Here is a 23,426-nt window from a genome sequence, read left to right on the forward strand (position 1 = left end):
TCCCCCTTTTTTTCGCTGTTTCTTTTTCTTTCAGGGTGTTTTTTCTGTGACTTTTTTCAAACTATCTGCCTATAAATCAGATAGAGGGACAAAGAAAGTAATAAGTGGAGAAAAATACATTTGAGAAGAATCAACCTAGTTATGGAGAACAATTTGAAATTGAACCTTCCCCTATGATGATCTATACCTCTCATGCTATGTATTAATAATTTAGAGATACACATAATTTGTGCTGGGTGGGTTATAACTATGTACATTTGTCTCCATTTTCTTTGGGGTGTATACAGTTTTTGGAGTGTGTATACACTTCTATATTTCTGTTTTGTTGTGTCATTCTTCTCATAATATCTATTTGCTTGGATTACTATCTACGGCTGTTTTAATACATGTCTGACTCCCTCCTCGGCGCTAATATGCATTTTTCTGCATGATATCTAGCTGCCCTTTCTTTTGCCCATATCCGACATGGCGGCTCGGAGCGCATCCGGTGGGTGTTCCCACTCTGACATTGCCCGATGACGCTTCCTTAGTAGGAGAGGCATTTTTATAGTGACGTCAGGAGGATTTCCTCCTACCCGTGCCTCTCCTGGAATGGTCGGACGGCTCTGATCATTTGCTCGGAAAACCGCCCACCACCTGCGCTCATCACAGGGCACCCTACTTAAGCACACATCTTTCCTTATTCCCCTTATGGCCCCCGAAGAAGATCTACCTCGAAACGTACGTCGGGCGAGGGAAGGGACCCGGTGACCGAGCATTGCTTCATATACTCATGGGTAAGTCTGGTGCACTGTGCGGTTAAAGATCTGTCGCTGCATACACAGACTGACTGGCGTGTATTGTGTACTTGAGCGCCACCCAGTGTCTGTTTAGTATATCAACTGCATTTTTTGCTTCATTGCTTATATATTGGATTTAGTGCACCAGATAATAGTCTGATATAATATATATCCTTCTTACCCCATTATTTGGTTTGGGCCTGTGCATGCCCTGTCCCTGGCTCCCTCCCAATTTTTGGGCTTTTTTATGTGTCCACACTTTCTATCTGTCATCCAATCTTTGGTTATGTATTGAACTACGGTTATTGATTGTGCATACAGTATATTTGATATAATGAATTGTGTTTTAAAAAAATTTTTGTGATTAATAAAATTTACTAAATTATTAAACAACTTGAGCATGAGCTTTTAATTATACTGTTGCAAATATACAGGGGTCATAAACTCCCAATCTTTTTCTTTGTGACCTTAGAGGACTCAGATGTAAGCAGCCTATGTAATGTTTGATTATGTGTCACTGTGACCGGGTTTGTCCTCCCCTGTCTTTCCAGTGCGTGTCTCAGCTGCAAATACTGATAAAAGAAGACATGCGGAAGGTGAAACTCCGTTCTCAGTTGTTCAAAGCTTTTAAGAGTATTATTTTGTAGTACTTGTGACACTAAATGGATCCCTTTATCCTCCCATCCTCTGAACCCTACTAATTTTTTAATTTCTGGCAAGTCGGGGTTCTGCCACAGTGGCCAGAGCTCTGTAGGTCCGCTTATCCCCAAAAGAGACTTACCCCTGTCCCACACCCGGAATATCATAGCCAGTGTGGGATATCGTGCCCCATTTATCTGTCTTTGTCCCACATCCAACCGGCAACCTGGGTACTTCCATACTGATCCCTCTCTCACTATATCACCACTGGTATCATACCCTCCTTCTTTGCCCCAACCCCTCAGATGTTGCATCTGGGAGGCTATATAGTATATATATGGGTTTGGTACCGCCAGTCCTTCCTCCTCCTTTCCCCGCTGTAGCACTTCCAGTCGAATCCTAGCTTGCTTTTTCTTCCAAATAAGTTCCCGGAATATTGTATTAATTTTTACAAAAAATTCCCTACATATCCACAATGGAGAATTATGTATAAGGTATAGTAATTGTGGCATCATTACCATTTTAATTAAATTGGATCTGCCGACATTTGATAGCGGCAAACGGCACCAGGTATGCACTTTTGCTCTGAATCGCTGTAACAGGGGTTCCAGATTTAGGGCCTGGAAATCCTTCGGGATTGGGCTGACAATTACTCCCAGATATTTAAACTCCCGGACCACAGGAACTGGAATCTGTAAGTCCGAAAAGTCCCCCGGAAGGGGGTCCAACGGCATTAAAGCCGACTTGGACCAGTTGATTAGTAGACCAGACCTCTGTCCAAATTCCCGAATGATATTCATTGCCGGCAAAATCGAGGAACGTACCCTGTCTAAATATAAGAGTAGATCGTCTGCGTATAATGATATCTTTTGTTTCACGGCTCCACACCGAAATCCCTCTACCTCCCTGGATTTCCGTATTGCCACTGCCAACGGCTCCACTGCAGTCGCGAATAGCAAGGGTGAAAGCGGGCACCCCTGTCTAGTACCTCTTCCAAGAGGAAAAGACTCGGAGACCCTGCCATTAACCCTAACCTTTGCCACCGGTGAGTCATATAGCAGTTTTACCCAATTTATGAATCTATGTCCAAAGCCCATTTTCCGAAGTACAGCCCACATATATTCCCATTCAAGGCTATCGAATGCCTTAGCGGCGTCTAATGACAAAATTGCCCTTTCCCCCGGTACCTCAGAACTATGTTGAATTCCCAAATATAATTTCCTGAGATTCATAGATGTGGCTCTGCATGGAATGAAGCCTGTCTGATCACTCTGCACTATAGATGAGATGACTCGGGACATCCTATTGGCGAGCACCTTGGCCAGCAATTTAATGTCTGTTTGTAGGAGAGAGATTGGGCGATACGAATCCGGGATCTCTGGATCTTTTCCGGGTTTTAATATTAAGACTATTAAGGCTTCCCTCATAGAGGGCGGGAGGACCCTCTGCCTTTCAGCCTCTTCAAATACCTTAAGTAGTTTGGGTAGCAGTAAGGGTGCATACGCTTTATAAAACTCTCCAGGCAGGCCATCCGTTCCCGGAGCTTTTTCATTTTGTGTCTGGCCAAGCGCTTCCTCCAGTTCTTCCAATGAGATGTCCCGGTCCAGCAATTCCCTGTTTACATCACTCAGTGTAGGAAGAGAGAGAGCATCCAAATACTGCTCAATCTCAGTCTCCGTGAGGTCACAGTCTGATGTGTATAGCCGCATATAATACCTCTTTATTTCTCTTATTATATCCTCGCTTTCTGTTACAAAGTCACCTGATTCCGTCTTTAACCTATTTATATAAGAAGATCCTTCCTGTGCTCTAATGACTGTGGCCAGTAGGTGCCCCACGCCCTCCCCCGCCATAAAATAATTTTGTTTAAGGAAATAGCGTTTATTTTCTGCCACCGACATGAGATTTTCTTTGAGTGACATCTGTGCCTTCTCTAGAGTGTTTTTAGTTTCTACTGTTGGGTTGAGCACCACCGCAGCCTCCGCATCAGATACCTCCTGAATCAGACTCTGGGTGTAACATTTAGTTTGATTTTTGCGTATGCATATTTCTCTAATATATATGCCCCTTACCACAGCTTTCATAGAGTCCCAAACTATGTGTGGCGGTGCAGAGCACTCATTAATATGGAAGTATTCCAGAATGTTATTGTGAAGCCCCACAGGTGTAGTGTCGGTGCATTACCTTCAGGGACTCCACTCGGCTGGATCTTGTCACAGGTAGGAGATCTTCTTCTTGTCGTGACGCCACTCTCAGTATTGCGGTCAGTGGGGACCGCCACTGCAGGTTAAGGGACGCCTGGGGCTGATGGTGAGTGCAGTTAGTTGGAATAGCCTCCTGAGAGTGAGGCAAGCCCCAGGGCCCGGTGTAGGTGCGTAGTACCACAAGGCGCAGAATAACTCCACACAGGCAGAATGTCTTTCAGGGTTTTTACTCACTTCAGGTGGCAGGGTGAGTAACCCGGGCGTAGCTGGGATGAACCAGGCGGGAACCAGGTGTCCTTCAGGCTGACTTGTGAGGGTGACTACTAACTCGCCTTCCTTAGCCCTTGGTGGTTTGGGGTGACCCCGACTTTGAGTCCCTATGGGGGTCACCCAGGGAAGTTGCTGAAGCCTCACTCCCCTTCGTTTGCCGTGTGCTTGTTGCCTGGGCCAGATCACTCCAGCTTCTTGCCTCCTGTGAGCTATGGGCCCTAACTGTGGCTACGTGGCTGCGGCTTTTGTGGTGTTGTGGCGTGGGCTTTGAGAGCCCCACACCGGCAGGTTTAGCAAAAGAAAGCTGGATCTATCTCCGCTTCGGGATCTGCCGCCCGTTTGGGCCTGGTTCTCCCTAGCAGTCTCCTTACTTCCCACTCTGTGCTCTCTCTTTAGCTGGAGATGGGTTTCGGGTAGCACTCCTAGGTGACCGTTCTCCCCCGTCGGTAGCCACTGCGCGGACGCTGTCAGACTACAGCAGCCCAGGGGAAGGGGTCAGCTCTCCTCGGAGCTCCCTGGACTCTGCTCTGAACCGGCTCACATCTGGGACCTTCACTGCTGCTCCTGTCTGAGCTTCACTTTCCTGCTCCTCACTCCTCCACACTCTGCTTCAGACTCTAGACTGTTTACTCCTCCTTCTCTTTTCCCTTTTGTGCCTGCCTACGCCACCTAGCAACCAGATTCTCTTACCACACCCCTTGAGAGGAGATGGAGGCTTTTGGCCCCCTCCACTATTCCAGTGAAGGTGAAGGCTTTTCCCCCTCCTGGGATCCCCAGGGGTCCTCTCATGGGTACATGTGTGAGACCTGATCACTATGCGCCTGTGTTCCACACCCCGGTCAGCCTTCTGGATTACCTGTGTTGTACTGTTCCCAGCATGGGTGCAGTACTCAGTGGTGCCTGACCAGGTCAGGGGCGCCACATTCCCCCTTAGTTATCACCAGCACGTCCTCGGGCTGCAAGACAACATTTTAAAAATGCATAAAACATTAAAACATGTAAAATATTTTTTTAAAAGCACCAGGTACCATACATCACCACCCTCCACCCACAAGTCCGTTAACCCACCCAAAACCCTTTCACGTTGGCCGCGGCTTCAGCCACTTCTGGCAGGATGTAGAGGCGGCTTACATGGGCTGGTGGTTTCAGGGTATACCTGGCCTGGTGGATCCGCGCCTTCAGCCTCTTCTGGCAGGATGCAGAGGCGGCCTCCACAGTTGGTGCTGACCAGGTACCCTCTTTGTGGTGGAGAGCCAGGCCCCATAAACAGGCATGCTCTCTGGTCGCAGGCGAGCCAAGGCCCTATATACGGACGGGCTCCTCCTGGTTGCAGACGAGCCAAGCCCCTAAACAGGCTGACTCTGGTGGTGGTGGTGCCCTTTTGGTGTAACTATTTACACTGCGAGAGTTTGTGGCTATAGCCAGTTCATAGCCTTAAGGTTTATTTCTCACAATAGTTTATGTGGGCACATACTTGAACTTTAAAACGTTGCAAAACAAACTTTCCAAACTGGTCAAAACTTGCGGTACTTTACTTAACTTATGCAGACTCCTCTTCACCAGGGCTTGGGCCTGTAGGGCTGCGGCACCTGTTGCTTTCTTGACCTTTTTCCTCATCTGTGGTTGTCTCTTCATTAGGTCTTTGGTCTTTTCTTTCTTTATGGCTGTCTTTCCTTTCTTCTTTGGGACATGGCACTACATCTAGCGCGTACCACCCTCTTTCTCCTTGGTGCATGGTGAACTGTACGGAGTCTCCCATCTTTAAGTTTCTGCCAGGGTGTCCTCTGGGCAGATTAGCTCTGACGTCTCTCCGATTGACAAAAATACCTTCTTTGATACCAGGTGCTACGATGAACCCATATCCTGACTTGAGGCTGAAGTCCTCCACTACTCCTCTACAAAGGGGTCCTCTGACCTGGGCTTTGGACCTTCTCAGGAACCGTTTTTCTTGTAGGTCTCTGGCCGTGACTTCTCTCTGCTCTGGGGATGGCGGTGCAGGGAAAGACTGGGTTCTACTGCGGCGCTGTATCTTGCGGGTTGGATTCTGCGAGGTGCAGCTTACAAGCTCCCAGGTGAGGCTTTGGGGCAGGTCTTCCTCAGCAGAAGGTGTCAGGTCTTCCTCGTCCCAGCGGGAATACGGCAGCATCTCCGGCTCGGGGCATGGATCCACTGCTGGTGGCTCCTGAGTCAGCTCCTCAGTTTCCTGGCCTCCTCTCCCCCTTAGTTCTTCTTGGCACTCCTTTGGTGGCAGTGCTGGGGATGGGCTTTCTTCAGCAGGCCCAGGCGGGGGACTCTTTGGCGTGGTTGCTGCAGGGGTTGCTGGAATCCTCTTGGGGGTATGCGGAGGGAGCATGTACCGGTCCACCAACCATTGTGGAAACTTGGCCTCCATGTCAGCCTTTAGCTGCCAGTATGCGGGGTCCTCCCCCAGCGTGGGCTTTCCAGCAGGGACCTCTTTGGACTGGGGAGCGGTGTCTGCTCTGGCCTTGCAGGCCGGGGTAAGTGGTGATGCAATCTCTTGGCGGGCCGCGCCCTGTATGGCGGCGGCCTGGTCTTGGCGGGCCGCGCCCTGTATGGCGGCGGCCTGGTCTTGGCGGGCCGCGCCCTGTATGGCGGCGGCCTGGTCTTGGCGGGCCGCGCCCTGTATGGCGGCGGCCTGGTCTTGGCGGGCCGCGCCCTGTATGGCGGCGGCCTGGTCTTGGCGGGCCGCGCCCTGTATGGCGGCGGCCTGGATCGGCGTCGCAGCTGCGATGGGATCTGTGCAGGCTGGGCTGGGCGTCGCTGCAGGGACCGGGTCTTGGTGGGCCGAGCAGGGCATCGCTGCGGCGGCCGGGGCTTGGCGGGCCGAGCAGGGCATCGCTGCGGCGGCCTGGTCTTGGCGGGCCGAGCAGGGCATCGCTGCGGCGGCCGGGTCTTGGCGGGCCGAGCAGGGCATCGCTGCGGCGGCCTGGGCTTGGCGGGCCGCACCTGGCGTGGCTGCGGCCCGGCTCAGCGTCGCCGCGCCGGGCGCCTCTTCAGGGACCGCGGGCGTGGCAGCAGGGGTCGGGGCATCCGGGCCGGCAGGGGTAATACTGTACTCACCCATCGGTGGCAGCATCGGGGTCTGAGTCGTCGCCGTCCGGTCTGGCACTCGTCGTGCGGTTCCCCTCTCATAGGCCTGAACCGCGGCAGCCATCTCCAGAAGTTCCATGCGTTCTTCTCTGATCTGCTCCACGACCCGGGTCTCCAGTCGGTCGCAGAACTGGGCCAGCTCCCGATACCACCAGGCAGCGGAGCCCGGTTCTGGGTTTCTGCGGTCAGACGCCATTTCTTCTGCGCCCTCTTCTGCACGATTTCCCAGCAGTGGACTCGCCGTTGCCTCTAGTAGCAAGCTGTTCAGTTTCCGCTCTGCCTCTTTCAGCAGCTCCTCTCCCAGCAGCAGGCTTCTGGCTCCCTTTCTGTCCCGACGTCTCTGAACGCCTCCGCTCTCTTCACAAGCGAGGTCAGAACTCTGCAGGGGATCTCTGTGTAGCCACACCTCTTCGTGGGCGGTAACTTCTTCCAGCGCGGGCTGCTGTTGTTTTTCAGCGCGCTTTTCATGGTGGCAATATGGCGGCGCTTCCAATTTTTCAAGCGGACCGCCCAGGCACATGGTCACCTGTCTGAACAGGTCTAGTCCTTATCCTGTTCGTGACGCCAGATGTGAAGCCCCACAGGTGTAGTGTCGGTGCATTACCTTCAGGGACTCCACTCGGCTGGATCTTGTCACAGGTAGGAGATCTTCTTCTTGTCGTGACGCCACTCTCAGTATTGCGGTCAGTGGGGACCGCCACTGCAGGTTAAGGGACGCCTGGGGCTGATGGTGAGTGCAGTTAGTTGGAATAGCCTCCTGAGAGTGAGGCAAGCCCCAGGGCCCGGTGTAGGTGCGTAGTACCACAAGGCGCAGAATAACTCCACACAGGCAGAATGTCTTTCAGGGTTTTTACTCACTTCAGGTGGCAGGGTGAGTAACCCGGGCGTAGCTGGGATGAACCAGGCGGGAACCAGGTGTCCTTCAGGCTGACTTGTGAGGGTGACTACTAACTCGCCTTCCTTAGCCCTTGGTGGTTTGGGGTGACCCCGACTTTGAGTCCCTATGGGGGTCACCCAGGGAAGTTGCTGAAGCCTCACTCCCCTTCGTTTGCCGTGTGCTTGTTGCCTGGGCCAGATCACTCCAGCTTCTTGCCTCCTGTGAGCTATGGGCCCTAACTGTGGCTACGTGGCTGCGGCTTTTGTGGTGTTGTGGCGTGGGCTTTGAGAGCCCCACACCGGCAGGTTTAGCAAAAGAAAGCTGGATCTATCTCCGCTTCGGGATCTGCCGCCCGTTTGGGCCTGGTTCTCCCTAGCAGTCTCCTTACTTCCCACTCTGTGCTCTCTCTTTAGCTGGAGATGGGTTTCGGGTAGCACTCCTAGGTGACCGTTCTCCCCCGTCGGTAGCCACTGCGCGGACGCTGTCAGACTACAGCAGCCCAGGGGAAGGGGTCAGCTCTCCTCGGAGCTCCCTGGACTCTGCTCTGAACCGGCTCACATCTGGGACCTTCACTGCTGCTCCTGTCTGAGCTTCACTTTCCTGCTCCTCACTCCTCCACACTCTGCTTCAGACTCTAGACTGTTTACTCCTCCTTCTCTTTTCCCTTTTGTGCCTGCCTACGCCACCTAGCAACCAGATTCTCTTACCACACCCCTTGAGAGGAGATGGAGGCTTTTGGCCCCCTCCACTATTCCAGTGAAGGTGAAGGCTTTTCCCCCTCCTGGGATCCCCAGGGGTCCTCTCATGGGTACATGTGTGAGACCTGATCACTATGCGCCTGTGTTCCACACCCCGGTCAGCCTTCTGGATTACCTGTGTTGTACTGTTCCCAGCATGGGTGCAGTACTCAGTGGTGCCTGACCAGGTCAGGGGCGCCACATTATCATATAAAGATCCCCCAATAAGCTGGATCCAGAAGGGATTAAGTTTCCAGATAGGCCTGGGCAGAGTGACGGGGTTTCCCCATGCAAGCGTAACATGTAATGGTGAGTGATCAGATACACTTCTAGGTAGGTAGGCCACCTTTTGTGTATATGAGGCCATAAGTGCGTTTCCAATAGCCAGGTCTATCCGTGACATGGTGTGGTGGGAGCTAGAGTAACAGGAGAATTGTTTGGTTGTGGGGTGTTGGGCACGCCAAAGATCTACAAAACCCAGCTCCGTTAGCATTCTAGCAAATGAAGTCGGGGCGGCGTTCTCCGATATGTTTCCCGAGTGTAACTTATCTAGATAGGGATGTAAGTAATTATTAAAATCCCCTATCAAAAGCGTCGGCACAGATGGAAGGGAATCTAAAATAGACAATATCCTTTTTACCGGTTCGACTGAATATGGTGGAGGGATATATATCGCAACCAGAATAAATTGTATACTATACAGCGTGCAAAGCAAACATACAAATCTGCCCCCCGGGTCAATCACTGATTAGGTACATGAGAACGGGATGGATTTGTGCACCAACACACTCACACCCCGTGCATGGGTCGAGTATGTGGAATGATATTCATGCGCGATCCATCCCTTCCTCAGCCAATGAACATTATCCCTGACCATGTGGGTCTCGGAGAGACATAAAATAGCCGGTAAAAGTTTCTGTAGGTGAGTAAATATAGCACATCTTTTGTTCGCATCTCCGAGCCCTCTAACATTCCACGCTACAATATTTAAAGATGTCGCCATAAGCGTAGACTAAGATATGATCCGGACGGATACTTCATACCTGGAGGAGAGAGGCGTTCTCCACCGATTCTCAAAAACATTAGGTTGAGCGACACGACTGAGGCACACCACACTTCCCAAACAGATTGCATCATACAACAATAAACAAGAAAAACAAGGAGAGAGATAGGGCTCCGCACACCAGTGCGCAGTGCCCCTGCCCTCAAAATCAAGTGTATCTTACACATTTCTCCCAAATAGAGAGAATCAGGGCTAAAAACACGCCCCAAGTCCATGCAGGGAGGGGGTCCACAACTCGCTAGTGCAGCGGGTGTCCACAATGAACCGGCCGTCTCCCAACCTGGATCCTAGATGAATTTAACTGTAATGAGCTCACCAGCATAGCGTCCCAAACAAAAACAACGCCTGGCGGCAGAAAGGGAAATCTCAGGTATTCTTCCTCCTCAGGGATCTCTCATTGATATCCAGCCAAGACAATGCCGCCCCAGCCGTATCAAAAAAATGAGTCTCTCCGTTCGCAGCAATCCGCAGCTTAGCAGGGTACATCATGGAGTATGGCACTTGCAGGTTGCGCAGTCGTTTTTTGATCTCAATAAACTGCGCTCTTTTACGTTGCACTTCCATGGAGAAATCAGGAAATATTGATATCTTCCTCCCATCAATTGCAAGTTCTTTGATATCTCTGGCTCTGCGCAGGATAGTGTCCCTATCTTTATAGTGCAGTAGTTTAATCAGAATAGGACGTGGGGGTGCTCCCGGCTGTGGGGCACGCGCAGGGACCCTGTGCGCCCTTTCAATGGTGAAGAAAGAGGATAGTATGTCTTTTCCCATGGTGTCTTTAAGCCATTTTTCAAAGAAATTCAGTGGGTCATTGCCCTCCATCCTCTCTGGGACCCCCACCAGTCGCAAATTACTTCTGCGGGAGAGATTTTCCAAATCATCCACCTTGTTTAGCAGTGTGGAGATATTTTGCGTGGCCTTTCCCAGCTCTCGTGACATTGGTGGTAATTTATCCTCTGTTGTACTCACTCTTTCCTCCAGCTCCCCCATTCTGACAGTCACCCCTTGCAGCTCACGTTTAATACAGGCCATATCTGAGGTGACAGTTCCCATCTGGCTGCTTAGAGTGGCCAATGTGGTATTGCAAGAGTTAATTGCTGCCAGAATGTCTCTCAGTATGGCCTCAGTGAAAACAGGTGTTGTTTGCTCCACATCTCCCCCTCTTCCCTCTGCCAGCACAGGCCTGTGTGTCTGCATACCTTGTGCTGCTGAACATGCAAGGCCCAGGGTACTCACAGTCTCACTGTCGGGTATGTTTTCTCCCTGCTCCAGGGCCCGTTCAGCGCTGCCATCGGGTGCCTCGTTGCAGGTAGGATCTGTGCCAGGGGCCACTCTGGCAAACCGCTCCAACCTGCTTGCTACTCCCACTGCTCCAGCTCGGGATGGTGTGGATGCCGGCGGCGCCATATTGGATTCTTCAGAGGCACACTCCTGCGCGTCTCTGTCCCTTTTATTGCTGCTGCGGGTCGGCATATCCTGGCTGTGCTCGCTTCCCTGGGTGTTATAAGTTGTGTTGCAGCCCTCCAGGGTCGGTAGTGCCTGTCAGCAAGGCCGGTGTGCAGGATAATTCAGGATCCAGGCAGGAGCTCACCCACGCTGCTTCCTCTCTACATGAGGTCCAGGCCACCAGCCTATTATCACATCTCTATTTACCCGACTCACCGGCAGTTTCTCAGATTTGCACTGCCCATGTCTGGGAGGCTAAGACACTTCCAGTTCATAGCGCTGCCATTCGGGTTTTCTATGGCCCTGAGAATCTTCACCAAGGTCATCGCAGAGGTCTTGGCGCATGTCAGAGTAAAGGACGTTTTAATCATCCTGTACCTCGACGACTTCCTAATAGTGGGTCAGTCGGAGAAGCAATGCACAGATCAGGTGTCCAGGGTCATCTCGATCCTGGAGGGCCTGGGATGGGTTGTGAATCGGGAGAAGTCCAGACTTCAGCCTCTCCAGTGTCAAGTCTTCCGGGGTCTCATCCTGGATTCAACCAGGCAGTTGTGCCACCTACCCGAGGAAAAAGTCAACAGGATACTGACTTTACTCTCTTCAGTAAGGAGTTACCCATGCATGACCTTACGACAGGCTATGTTGATAGTCGGAACGCTAACCTCTTGCATTCCGGGAGTAAGGTGGGCCCAACTACATTCAAGAGTCCTACAGATGGAAGTCCTGAGGTTTCAAAGACAGTTTGGAAGCTGTTTGGAACGGAAGATGACCCTGTCAGAAGACACTTTGAACTCCCTTGGCTGGTGGCAGGGCACTTCTCGCCTACAGAGAGGGGTTCCTTGGCTTTCCCAAGTCACGGACACGATAGTCACAGATGCCAGTCGTTGGGGGTGGGGGGCCCATCTGCGATAACAGGTGCTTCAGGGACCTTGGGACGATCAGATAATCACCCAATCCTCCAACTACAGAGAACTCCTGGCAGTACTAAAAGCACTAGAAGGGTTCTCACCATCCTTACGGGGACGCCATTTACGGATCTTTTCGGACAACAAGGTGACAGAGGCATATGTCAGCCATCAGGGAGGCACCAGGTCCCAGTCACTTCTGACTCTGTCTCTGCGGATTTTTCAGCTAGCCGAACAACATCTCTCCTCCTTAACAGCTCTTCATATCAAAGCAGACAACAAGGAAGCAGACTTTCTCAGCAGACACTGTCTCAGTCAGGGGGAATGGTCCCTGAACCCAGAAATCTTTCACCAGATCACACGTCTGTGGGGTGTACCTGTACTGGACCTGTTCGCCACCAAAGCGAATCGGAAGGTGGACCAGTTCTGCTCACTCAACCCCAGAGACAGTCCATTTGCAATCGATGCTTTCCAGATATCCTGGTCGACGGGTCTCCTTTATGCATTTCCTCCCCTAATACTGCTGCCTTTGGTACTCAGGAAAATAAGGGACGACCGAGCCAATGTCATTCTCATTGCCCCCTTCTGGCCGAAAAGAGCATGGTTTTACTGGCTTCGGAGGATGTCTTGGGTGGATCCTTGGATTCTCTCAGACGACCGGTGACCAGTTCATCACCCCCACGATCCAGCCCTCCATTTGACGGCATGGCGTTTGAACGGCAACTATTAGCCAAACGTGGCTTTTCACCTGGGTTGGTAGATACCCTTCTTAGAAGTAGGAAGGCGGACAGCACGGCTATTTATGGGAGGGTCTGGAAGCGTTTTCTCCTTCAGTCAGGAGCTCGGGCTGAGGGCCCCCCACCTAGCTCGGCTATATTGGAATTTCTTCAAAAAGGGTTGGAATTAGGTCTCTCAACCAGCACACTCAAGGTGCAGGTCTCAGCCTTGGGGGCACTATTTAATTGTGGTCTTGCGCAGAATGAATGGGTTAGCCGGTTTATTAGATCAAAGTCTAGGTCCGTACCGGTTCATACTCCCAGGGTCCCCCGTGGGACCTCAATCTAGTGTTGGACGCCCTTACAGAGCCGCCATTTGAACCCTTGGGGGATGTTCCACTAAAATTGCTGTCCCTTAAGGTTTTGCTTCTTGTCGCACTTACCTCGGCCAGACAGGTGGGGGATCTCCAGGCATTGTCCATAGTGCAGCCTTACACCCAAATTATGGAGGATAGGGTAGTGTTGAGGACTGACCTATTCTATCTCCCGAAAGTAGCTAACACCTTTCATTGCTCGCAAGAAATTGTGCTCCCTTTCCTTTGTGATTCCCCTCATAACGAGAAAGAGGCTAGGTTTCACAGCTTAGATGTCAGGAGGGTCCTGCTCACGTATCTGGATAGGACAAAAGAATGGAGAAAGTCTCAGGTCCTATTTGTCACATTTCAAAGGAAATCTAGGGGTATTGGGGCTTCTAAAGTGACCTTGGCCAGATGGATCAAGAATGCTATAACTCTGGCATACTCAGCTAAAGGCCACACACCTCTTCAGGGCATTAAGGCACACTCCACTAGAGCAATATCTACATCATGGGCAGAAAGGGCAGATGCTTCTGTTGACGAGATCTGCCGGGCCGCTACTTGGTCATGTAATGTACCTTCTTTTGCCATTATAGGCTGGACTTATCCTCCACAACTGACCTATCCTTTGGGAGACGGGTATTACAAGCGGTGGTTCCTCCCTAAGGTGGTAGTTCTCTATAAATCTCTCAGGTGGTGCTGTCATGGGTGGAAGGGAAAAATATTAATTAATTGCCGGTAATGGGATTTTCAGTAGCCCATGACAGCACCCTTAGTTCCCCCCCCCCCTATTCACTGGTTGTGGGCACCCTTCGGGGAGTGTTAGAGTTAATGGTGTATTCCTTTGGTGGTGGTGTGATTAACATTTTTGTTTGTGTTTTTGTTGGTCCTCTCTGGCTCTGTAAACCTACTGATGTGGAGGAGAGGTACCGCCTTTTTATCAGTGGGTTTCCTGTCCTGATGTGGGCAGAACCTATCTCTCAGGTGGTGCTGTCATGGGCTACTGAAAATCCAATTACCGGTTAGTAATTAAGATTTTTCCTGTCCCTGCTCCAAAAAACATCCCCCACAGCAGGATGCTGCCACCACCATGTCTCACTGTGGGGATGATGTTCTTGGGGAGATGAGCTGTGCTGGCTTGGTGCCAGACAGATCGTTTACCTTGGTGGCCCAATGGTTCAATTTAAGTTTCCTGTGACCGCAGCAACGTCCTCCAGGCATTTGGGAAGTCTCCCACATATCTTTTGGCAAAATCAAAATGAGTCTTCTAATTTTGGCTGGAAAGGCTTTTTCTGGCCACTCTACCATAAAGGCCGGCTCTGTGGAGTATACGGCTTAGGGTACGGTTCCACTTGCGCATAGCTTCTGTGGTGATAGTATCGGAAGCAATATGCTAATGACCCTCTGCTGTGACTATCAGCCGAGGGTCATGCAACTGTGATGTGATCTTGCGATCGCATCACAGGTGCGTAGAAGAAGGAGGGAGCACTTTCTCCCCATCTCCTCCCCGGCCTGTCTCTGCGTGCACCGCACTGCACCCGGATTACATGCGAGTGCCATGTGATATTTTACATGTCCCATAGACTTGTATCTATGCGTGAGCCGAGACTCGCTGCCAAACGCAGCATGCTGTGATTCATTCCGCATGCCGCTATGGCATGAAAAATCAATCGCGGGTGGACACTGCTTCATAGTTTTGAACTAGAGTGAGAGCAATCCGATGTTTTATAGGATTGCACTCGTCTGTGCAAAACGCAAGTCTAGTGTCTGCTTGGGATCTCTGCAGCTCCTTCAGGGTTACCTTTGGTCTCTGTGGTGCCTTTCTGATTAATGCCTTACTTGCCCGAGCCAAGAGTTTTGCTGGCCGGCCATCTCTTGTTGTGGTGGTATGCTCTTTCTATTTGATGATCATGAATTTCATGGTGCTATGGGGGATCATCAAAGATTGGATTTTTTTTAGAACTCAACCCTGTCTTGTACTTCTCACCACTTTGTCTGTGACTTGTTTGCACATCTCCTTAGTCTTCAGGGTCTTGTTTCGAGATCTCCAAACAACACCATGAATACCAAGGAGATCTCCAAACAACACCATGAAAACAACGGAGATCTCCAAGTAACACCATGAAGACCAAGGAGATTTCCAAGCAACACGATGGTGTTTTTTGGAGATCTCCTTGGTCTTCACGGTGTTGTTTGGAAATCTCCTTGGTCTCCATGGTGTTGTTTGGTTAGTGTTTCCTCTTCTTAATGGTGTTGCAGACTCAATGGCCTTTTCAGGCCTTTTTCATGTTATGTAAATAAAGGCTTATAACCTGACATTAAATTCATCCATTGGTTTCATAAATTACTCTTTTGAAAGCTGAAACCCTCCCAAATTTGGGTTAGGTTATGAAAATAAACTTGCTGCAAAGCTGAAATATTGATAATTTAATGAACACAGAAAGGTAAGATTTTGGCAAGACAAAAGTTTTGTCACCTTGTCATATAATGAACCCAATCCTAGTTTACATCCTCACCTGTGCTCACTAAATGATTGGTTAATTAGTGGGTGTGTATAAAAAGAAACCCAGCACCCCAGACCTTCAGTTGAACTGCAACTTGACCTCTGACAACATACCAAAAATCCACCCTGCGACCAAAGCCTTGATTATCAAGAGGCGGAAGACCAGATGCACTGCAGAGTTGGCTGCTACCTTTAATGTGTCTCAGCGTCAAGTACAAAGAATTAAAAAAAGATTTGAAGAGATTGGAGATGTTTTTGACCAGCCCAGGTCCGGCACACCCCGCAAGACAACTGCTCAGGAGGAAGGTTTGTTGGTTAGAAAATCCAAAGCCAGCCCTTCTTTCACTGCAGCAGAGCTCCAACAGGCCTGGTCACCTCAAGTCCATGTGTCAACTAGAACAGTTTGTAGGATTCTGTCTCGAAATGGCCTCCATGGTCAAATCAGTACCCAGAAGCCAGCACTAAACAAAACGCAATTAAAAAAACGTGTGGCATTTGCCAAGTCCCACAGTCTGCTAAACAGATGGACGCTGGAAAAGTGGCAGAAGGTGGATTTCTCTGATGAATCTTCAGTTGAATTACACCACAGCCACCACAAATACTGCAGGAGACCTACTGGAGCCTGTATGGATCACAAAAACAGTTAAGTTTGGTGGTGGAAAGATCATGGTCTGGGGTTACATTCAGTATGGGGGTGTGCGAAACATTTGCAAAGTGGAAGGCAATATCAATATCAATAGGCTAAAATATCAAGAAGTATTAGCTACCTCTTACATTCCCAATCATAAAAGGGGTCAAATTCTGCAGAAGGTTGGTGCTCCCTATCATACATCCATCTCTACAACAAAGTTCCTCCTGGCAAAGAAGATCAAGGTGCTCAAGGACTGGCCAGCCCAGTCACCAGACATGAACATCATTGAGCATGTTTGGGGTAGGATGAAAGAGGAAGCTTGGAAGACAAAACCAAAGAATCTAGATGACCTCTGGGAGGCATGTAAGATGCATTCTCTGCTATTCCTGATGACTTCATCAATAAATTGTATGAATCATTGTTGAGCTGCATGGATGCAGTCCTTCAAGCTCATAGAAGTCACACAAAATATTAATATGGCTCTAATAGCACCACAACTTCATTCACCAATGTTATGCAACAGATCTTTGTATTAGAAGTTAATGATTTGTTTGAATTTCACATTACTTTCTGTGGGCGACAAAAGTTTTGTCTTCCCAAAATCTGACCTTTCTGTGTTCATTAAATGATCAATATTTCAGTTTTGCAGCAACTTTATTTTCATAACCTAAACCAAATTTGGGAGGGTTTCAGCTTTCAAAAGAGTAATTTATGAAACCAATGGATGAATTTAAAGTCAGGTTATAAGCTTTTATTTCCATAACATGGAGAAGCGACAGAACGTCTGTCAAGGACTGACAGACTCAGGACACTTACATACTTACATTCACTTCCTTTCACTAAGCATGTGAGTTATGAAGGCAATTGTGAATTGCTTGCACAAATATTTAGGGTCTTCATAACAAAAGGAGTGAATAACTATGCACATGGCAATCATTTATTTTAATCCATAAATTGGGTAATTTTTTGCCAAGATTTTTCTCACATCACTTCCCCAACTTAGACTATTTAGTGCTGATGCAACCCACACATGTCTGATTACAAAAATATTTAAACACAAGTGTGACGACATGAACTCTGTCAGTGCCTAGCATGGGTTAAGTTCTTAAAATTCAGCCAAACACGAAGATAGTTTGTTAATAGGCAGGGGATAAGCCCCTCATTATTTCTACAAGACTCTTAAGGGCCATTTACACGCTGCGACATCGCTAACGATATATAGTCGGGGTCACGGTTTTGTGACGCACATCCGGCGTCGTTAGCGACATTGCAGCGTGTGGCACCTAGGAGCGACCTTAAACGATCGCAAAAAATATAAAAATCGTTGGTCTGTAACACGTCGTTCATTTACCAAAAATTGTCTGTTCAGTAGCGAGGTTGTTCGTCGTTCCTGCGGCACCACACATCGCTACGTGTGACACCGCAGGAGCGAGGAACATCTCCTTACCTGCGTCCACCGGCAATGAGGAAGGAAGGAGGTGGGCGGGATGTTCATCTCCACCCCTCCTCTGCTATTGGCCGGCCGCTTAGTGACGCCGCAGTGACGTTGCTATGACGCTAAACGCACCTCCCCCTTGAAGGAGGGATTGTTTGGCGGCCACAGCGACGTCGCTGACAAGGTATAATAATAATAATAATTTTATTCATTTATATAGCGCTATTAATTCCACAGCGCTTTACATACATTGGCAACACTGTCCCCATTGGGTCTCACAATCTAGAGTCCCTATCTGTATGTCTTTGGATTGTGGGAGGAAACCGATGTACCCGGAGGAAACCCACGCAAACACGGGGAGAACATACAAACTCATTGCAGATGGTGTCCTTGGAGGGATTTAAAGCCAGGACCCCAGTGCTACAAGACTGCAGTGCTAACCACTGAGCCACCGTGCCGCCCATCGGTATGTGCGTGTGACGCTCCCGTAGCAATAATGTTCGCTACGGCAGCGATCACCAAATATCGCACGAACGGCGGGGGCTATCGCGCATGACGTCGCTAGCTATCCCTGGCGATGTCGCAGCGTGTAAAGCACCCTTTAGGAGTCTAGTGTTACAGTTCTTGTTGACTCATGTAATTGCCTTGGCCAGTGAAGGCCAGAAACCCAGACAAATCAATTATGCGAACCTCCCATTATATTACGATATGTATTGCTAGATGTGATGTAACTTAGCTGTCTCTCACTCGTCTCTGGATATTTTGTATACGGCTTGAAATCTAGCCAATAAGAGCCCAGTCTTATCCACCAATCATGAAGACCCCAATGGTCGGAATGGAAAGCTCAGGGGTATAGGAAGGAGGACTGTCCATTGCCTGGGCAGACTCTTGCTACATGATACCAATCTAGGACCTGCGGATCCGATTGGCAAGCCATAACCGAACCTGGATTATAATACTACATGGACTTCAGCATCGAATGCAAAGATTCGGCTGAGATATCAAGGACTACTGTACCACCCTAAGAGGGGCCCGGCCTGCTTCTCCGCTGCTCGGGCCGAGCTGCTCGAGGTCCGGGCTCGGGTTGTCAGTGGCACGAGCGCCTCCAGACTGGGGGCCACGTCGCTCTGTTAAGGGAGAGGCAGTGGGGGTGGTGGTGGTGCGGGACGAGGCGCGCTGCCGGGGAGGGCCGCGCTGTTGTCTCACAGGTCGTGACGCCACCCACGGGTCGTGGTGACGGGATGCACCACCGCTGCGGCTGAAGTAATGACGGGCTCGTCCGGGATCGGTGTTGCGGCCGCAGCCGAGATGGTAGCCCCTCCGTGGGTAGGGGCGGTGTGTCCCAGGGCCCGGTTTGGTGGACTGAAAGCGCTGATGTTGTTGTCGGGGTGCAGGGAGCCGTGCCGCGGTGTAGTTTCGTGCCCGGATGGCACTGGTGTACTCACGATTAATTCACACTCAGAGTCACTGGTAAACCAAAGTTCGGATATGGTCGGTTCCCGCAGCCGGCTGCTGATGTTCCCTGTGGGGTTGATGGTGGCCCCTTTCCCGTGCACCTCTGTTTGTTGTGTTTTGGCTCCCCTGCCTGGGCAGTGGTAGCCCGCTCCCCGGCGTTGAGCTGCCGGAGGAGCCATCAGTTGCCCGCAGACGCTGGCCCGTCGGGTGTTTGGCCCTTGGCGGTGGCGCTCACCCGGTCTCGGTGGGCTTTTGCCTTCTTTCGGGACTTTGGGTGTGGATGAACCCATGAGGTCCAGCCAGCAATCAGTCAATTTGCCTATACTCAGTGGCTTCTAAGCTAGGACGGGGTCTGAGGACCCGGTTTCTGGTGCTCCGGTACACGGTTGACTCCTGGTTCAGGACCGGCAGGCTCCAACCCAGGCCCGGTCCGTACGGTTCCGCCGGTTGCTGTACCGGTACTCCTGCAGGCGGCCACCACTGTCTGCCTGCCTGACGTTTCAAGGGGCCCAGGCTCCTACCCTGGTCCCTGACAGCTCTGCTCCTCTACCACTTCACTCTCTCTCTACTTCAAACTTCTACTGTATTTCCTGCCTCAGGACAGTAGTCTCCTCGGTGGGCGTGTCTTTCTGCCTGACTCCGCCCACCTGGTGTGCCCTACTGGCCCTGAGGGAGGCATCAGGTCTCCTTTCGGGTGACGTGTGTGTGACCTCACAGGGGGTGGGGGTGTGTGTATGTGGTGGTGTTGTTACCTGTGACCCCTGGGGTCCAGGGCATCACATACCCCCTTGGTTTAATGCAGACCGTCCGCGGGCTGCCTGACCAACTCCGGTTTTTCTTTTTCAACTGTAAAAACGAGAAAAAATGGGAAACACTCACAATTATAATAACATTTGTACAAACTATGGTTAGTGAAGGTCTTCCAATAACGGGAGGCATTTTGCTTTAACGTTTCAAACTTTATTAAACGGAACAGGTTCATGTCCTTCTGCCTTTCCCACCCAAACAACCTAGCCTTGATGCTGCCCCTAAGAAATGGGCAGCACTCCTTTTCCCCAATCCGGAAATAGGAACATGGCCAGATCACCCAGGCGGGAACGGTGTCAGAGTTCCGGGATTTCCAGTTCTCTTTTGAAAGAGCTTGCCCTTTTTTAACATGGAGTTTGCTGTTCTGTTGCCCTACTTCTTGTCCATCTGTTTAAAAGGCCGCCCCTAAGCTTAGTCCAGTGCCTGAATATACTGCTTGCTGTGTACTCCTGCTTTGCTGCTCTTGGTTCCTGATTGACATTTGGATCCTCCTGAAAAACAACCGACACCGACTCTGGACTTCACCTGGTCTCATCGAGCTGTGCCCGGACTCCGTCTGCCGTCTTTGGTCAGCACTTCTGCCCGGTTCCTTCCGTTTAATACCACTCTGGACTCTCATCTCGTATGGACATTTTTGGACTATACCTATTGCCCTTTGTGTCCCGGCTGCTGCGCATTTAGGCCTTCTGGGGTGATTGCCAGACAGTCCCTGTATAGGGGTTCGCTCTTGGTGGTCTCCCTGGGGGAGTCCGGTGCGTGGCCCCGGGAATTCCCTTCGCTCCGATCCTGGAAGGTATTTCTTGTGTTTATGTTCTACTGTGTTTTGTTCCGTTAATGTACATATCGTTGGTTACATATTATAAACATCTCTGCACCAAGAACTCGTCTCTGGTTGTCATTGCCCTAACGCAATCGAAATCCTCAGTACATACAATAGTATTACATTATACTCAGGCCATAAAAGGATTTCGCTGGGGCAATGACTGAGACACGAGTTGATCAGCTTTTCTCCATGATTAACTCCTTGCAGCAGGAGATGGAGGCGGTGCAGACTAAACTTAGAGATGTGGAGGCACAGCTGGGCCATGATCACCAGGTACTGGGTCCGGCTATTCAGGATTTGCAAACCAGAGTGGAGGCTCAGGAAGCCGCCCCCCCTACGTCCGTATCAGCTGCCGGTATGCCTAGGTTACCCCCATTTCGTTTCAGTGGTGATCGTAGTCAGTTTCGTGGATTTGTTAACCAGTGTATACTGTTTTTTGATGTACATGCTGATTATTACCGTTCTGACCGGTCAAAAGTGTTATGTATAATCATGTTATTAACCTCACGAGCACTGGCTTGGGCTAATCCTATGATAGAGAATCGTGATATCCGTTTAAATCACCTGGATGACTTTCTGACCGCAATGGCGCAAATGTTTGATGATCCGAATCGCCGTGCTACCGCTGAATCGGCTCTCCTTTCCTTACGTCAGGGAAAGCGGTCTGTCGTTGAATACGCCACTGAGTTCAAGAGGTTAGTGGTAGACACCGACTGGGGAAACAATGCGTTATTGTCAGTTTTCAGAAAAGGTTTGTCCGGTACCATCAAGGACGAGTTAGCTCGTTCCGAATCTCCAGGGGATTTTGAACTGTTTCTCCAACACTGTGTGCGTATCGATACCCGCTTGACGGAACGTAGACAGGAAAAATGGGCAGCTGTAAACCGGGTAACCAACTTTGCGTTTCCTTCCAGAGAACCCGCTCTCAGGACGCCACGGGAGGCCGAGGATGTTCCTATGCAAGTGGACTCTCTACAAAAGCGAGAGACCAACGAACGTCGTGAACACCGGCTCCGTGAGCGTTTGTGTTTCTATTGCGGTCAATCGGACCATTTCCTGATTGACTGCCCAAAACGTCCAAATCGCCCAAATAAGGTATTGGCAGCCATGGCAGAGTGTGACAACACGGACGCAGAGTCCGATATCTCTGAGGCAAGTGGACACCTGGATGCGGTATTTCCCTTGACTGTAATGTCAACTTCACCTAAGGACTCCGAAGGGAAATACACCCATTGCTCGCTTCCCATTCAGATACGGTGGGAGGGACAGTTAATTCCTACATCTGCTATGATAGACTCTGGGGCAGGGGGAAATTTCATGGACTCTTCTTTTGCCAGGAAACACGGTATCCAGACTCAACAAAGATCCTCACCGGTTACCATGGAGACGGTAGACGGATCTCCATTAGTTTCTGGACCAGTTGATCGGGAAACAGTACCCCTAGAATGTGTGATGAAGCCAGGTCAGCAGGAGACCCTTGTTTTCATGTTAATTTCTTCTCCCCATTTTCCGATAATTTTAGGAATTCCGTGGCTGCGGTCTACAAATCCAGTCATCAATTGGGAGACTAAAGAAATATCCTTCCCACCGCAGAGTGGTCCGACCATTAGTCCAACTGTACCGGTTCCAGTAACACCGAATGCGGAGGGCACTGTAAAGGTACCTGTTCTACCCCCCGGTTTATCATGACTTCGCTGATATATGCGACAAAAGAAAAGCAGATCGGCTTCCCCCGCATAGACCGTATGATTGTCCCATAGACTTACTCCCAGGGGCAGAGATCCCGTTTGGTCATGTCTACCCGTTGGCGGCACCTGAGTTAGAAGCCCTTCTACCTCACCAGCAGGGGCACCCATCTTTTTTGTGAAAAAGAAAGAGGGGACTCTGAGACCTTGTATCGACTACCGGGAACTAAATAAGATAACCATCCGGAACCGGTATCCGTTACCGTTGATTCCTGAGCTATTGGAGAGAGTCCAACAGGCAAAGATATTCACTAAATTGGATCTCCGTGGGGCATATAATCTACTCCGCATACGTCCCGGAGACGAGTGGAAGACAGCGTTCAGATGTCGGTATGGACATTATGAGTATCTAGTGATGCCTTTTGGACTTTGTAACGCTCCTGCGGCTTTCCAACACCTAGTCAATGATATTTTTAGGGATATAATGGACCAATTCATGGTGATTTACCTGGATGATATCTTGATCTTTTCTGATTCCCTACAGGAACACCAGGAGCACGTCAAGACAGTGCTTACCCGACTGAGGGATAACCACCTGTATATTAAACTGGAGAAGTGCGAATTCCATTGCTCAAAAATACAATTTCTAGGATATGTCATCTCTCCTCAGGGACTGAATATGGAGTCTGGCAAGATACAAGCAATTCTAGACTGGCCGGAACCGGGAAACATCAAGGAGGTACAACGCTTTGTTGGTTTTGCCAACTTTTACAGACGCTTTATCCGTAACTTTTCAGAGATCGTCCGTCCTATTACTCTGTTAACCAAGAAAGGACAGAAGTTTGTGTGGTCCGCCCAGGCCCAGGAAGCTTTCAATCGTCTCAAGGTTTGTTTTACCTCAGCACCAATACTAATACACCCGAATCCCGCACTCCCCTTTATTGTGGAAGTCGACGCTTCCGATTATGCATTAGGGGCTATCCT

At 50.1% G+C, this 23,426-nt stretch overlaps 1 protein-coding gene across 1 annotated transcript in view; it reads left to right on the top strand.

Moving 5' to 3' along the window:
- The first annotated feature begins 626 nt into the window (after positions 1-626).
- Positions 627-23,426, top strand: part of LOC142257955 (unconventional myosin-Ie-like) — an 87,673-nt gene continuing 64,873 nt past the window's right edge. The window contains exon 1 of the mRNA XM_075330283.1: positions 627-776. The gene's annotated coding sequence lies outside the window, so the exon portion shown is untranslated. The remainder of the gene's footprint in view (positions 777-23,426) is intronic.

The sequence above is a fragment of the Anomaloglossus baeobatrachus genome, chromosome 12 (assembly GCF_048569485.1).
Source record: "Anomaloglossus baeobatrachus isolate aAnoBae1 chromosome 12, aAnoBae1.hap1, whole genome shotgun sequence".
NCBI lineage: Eukaryota > Metazoa > Chordata > Amphibia > Anura > Aromobatidae > Anomaloglossus > Anomaloglossus baeobatrachus.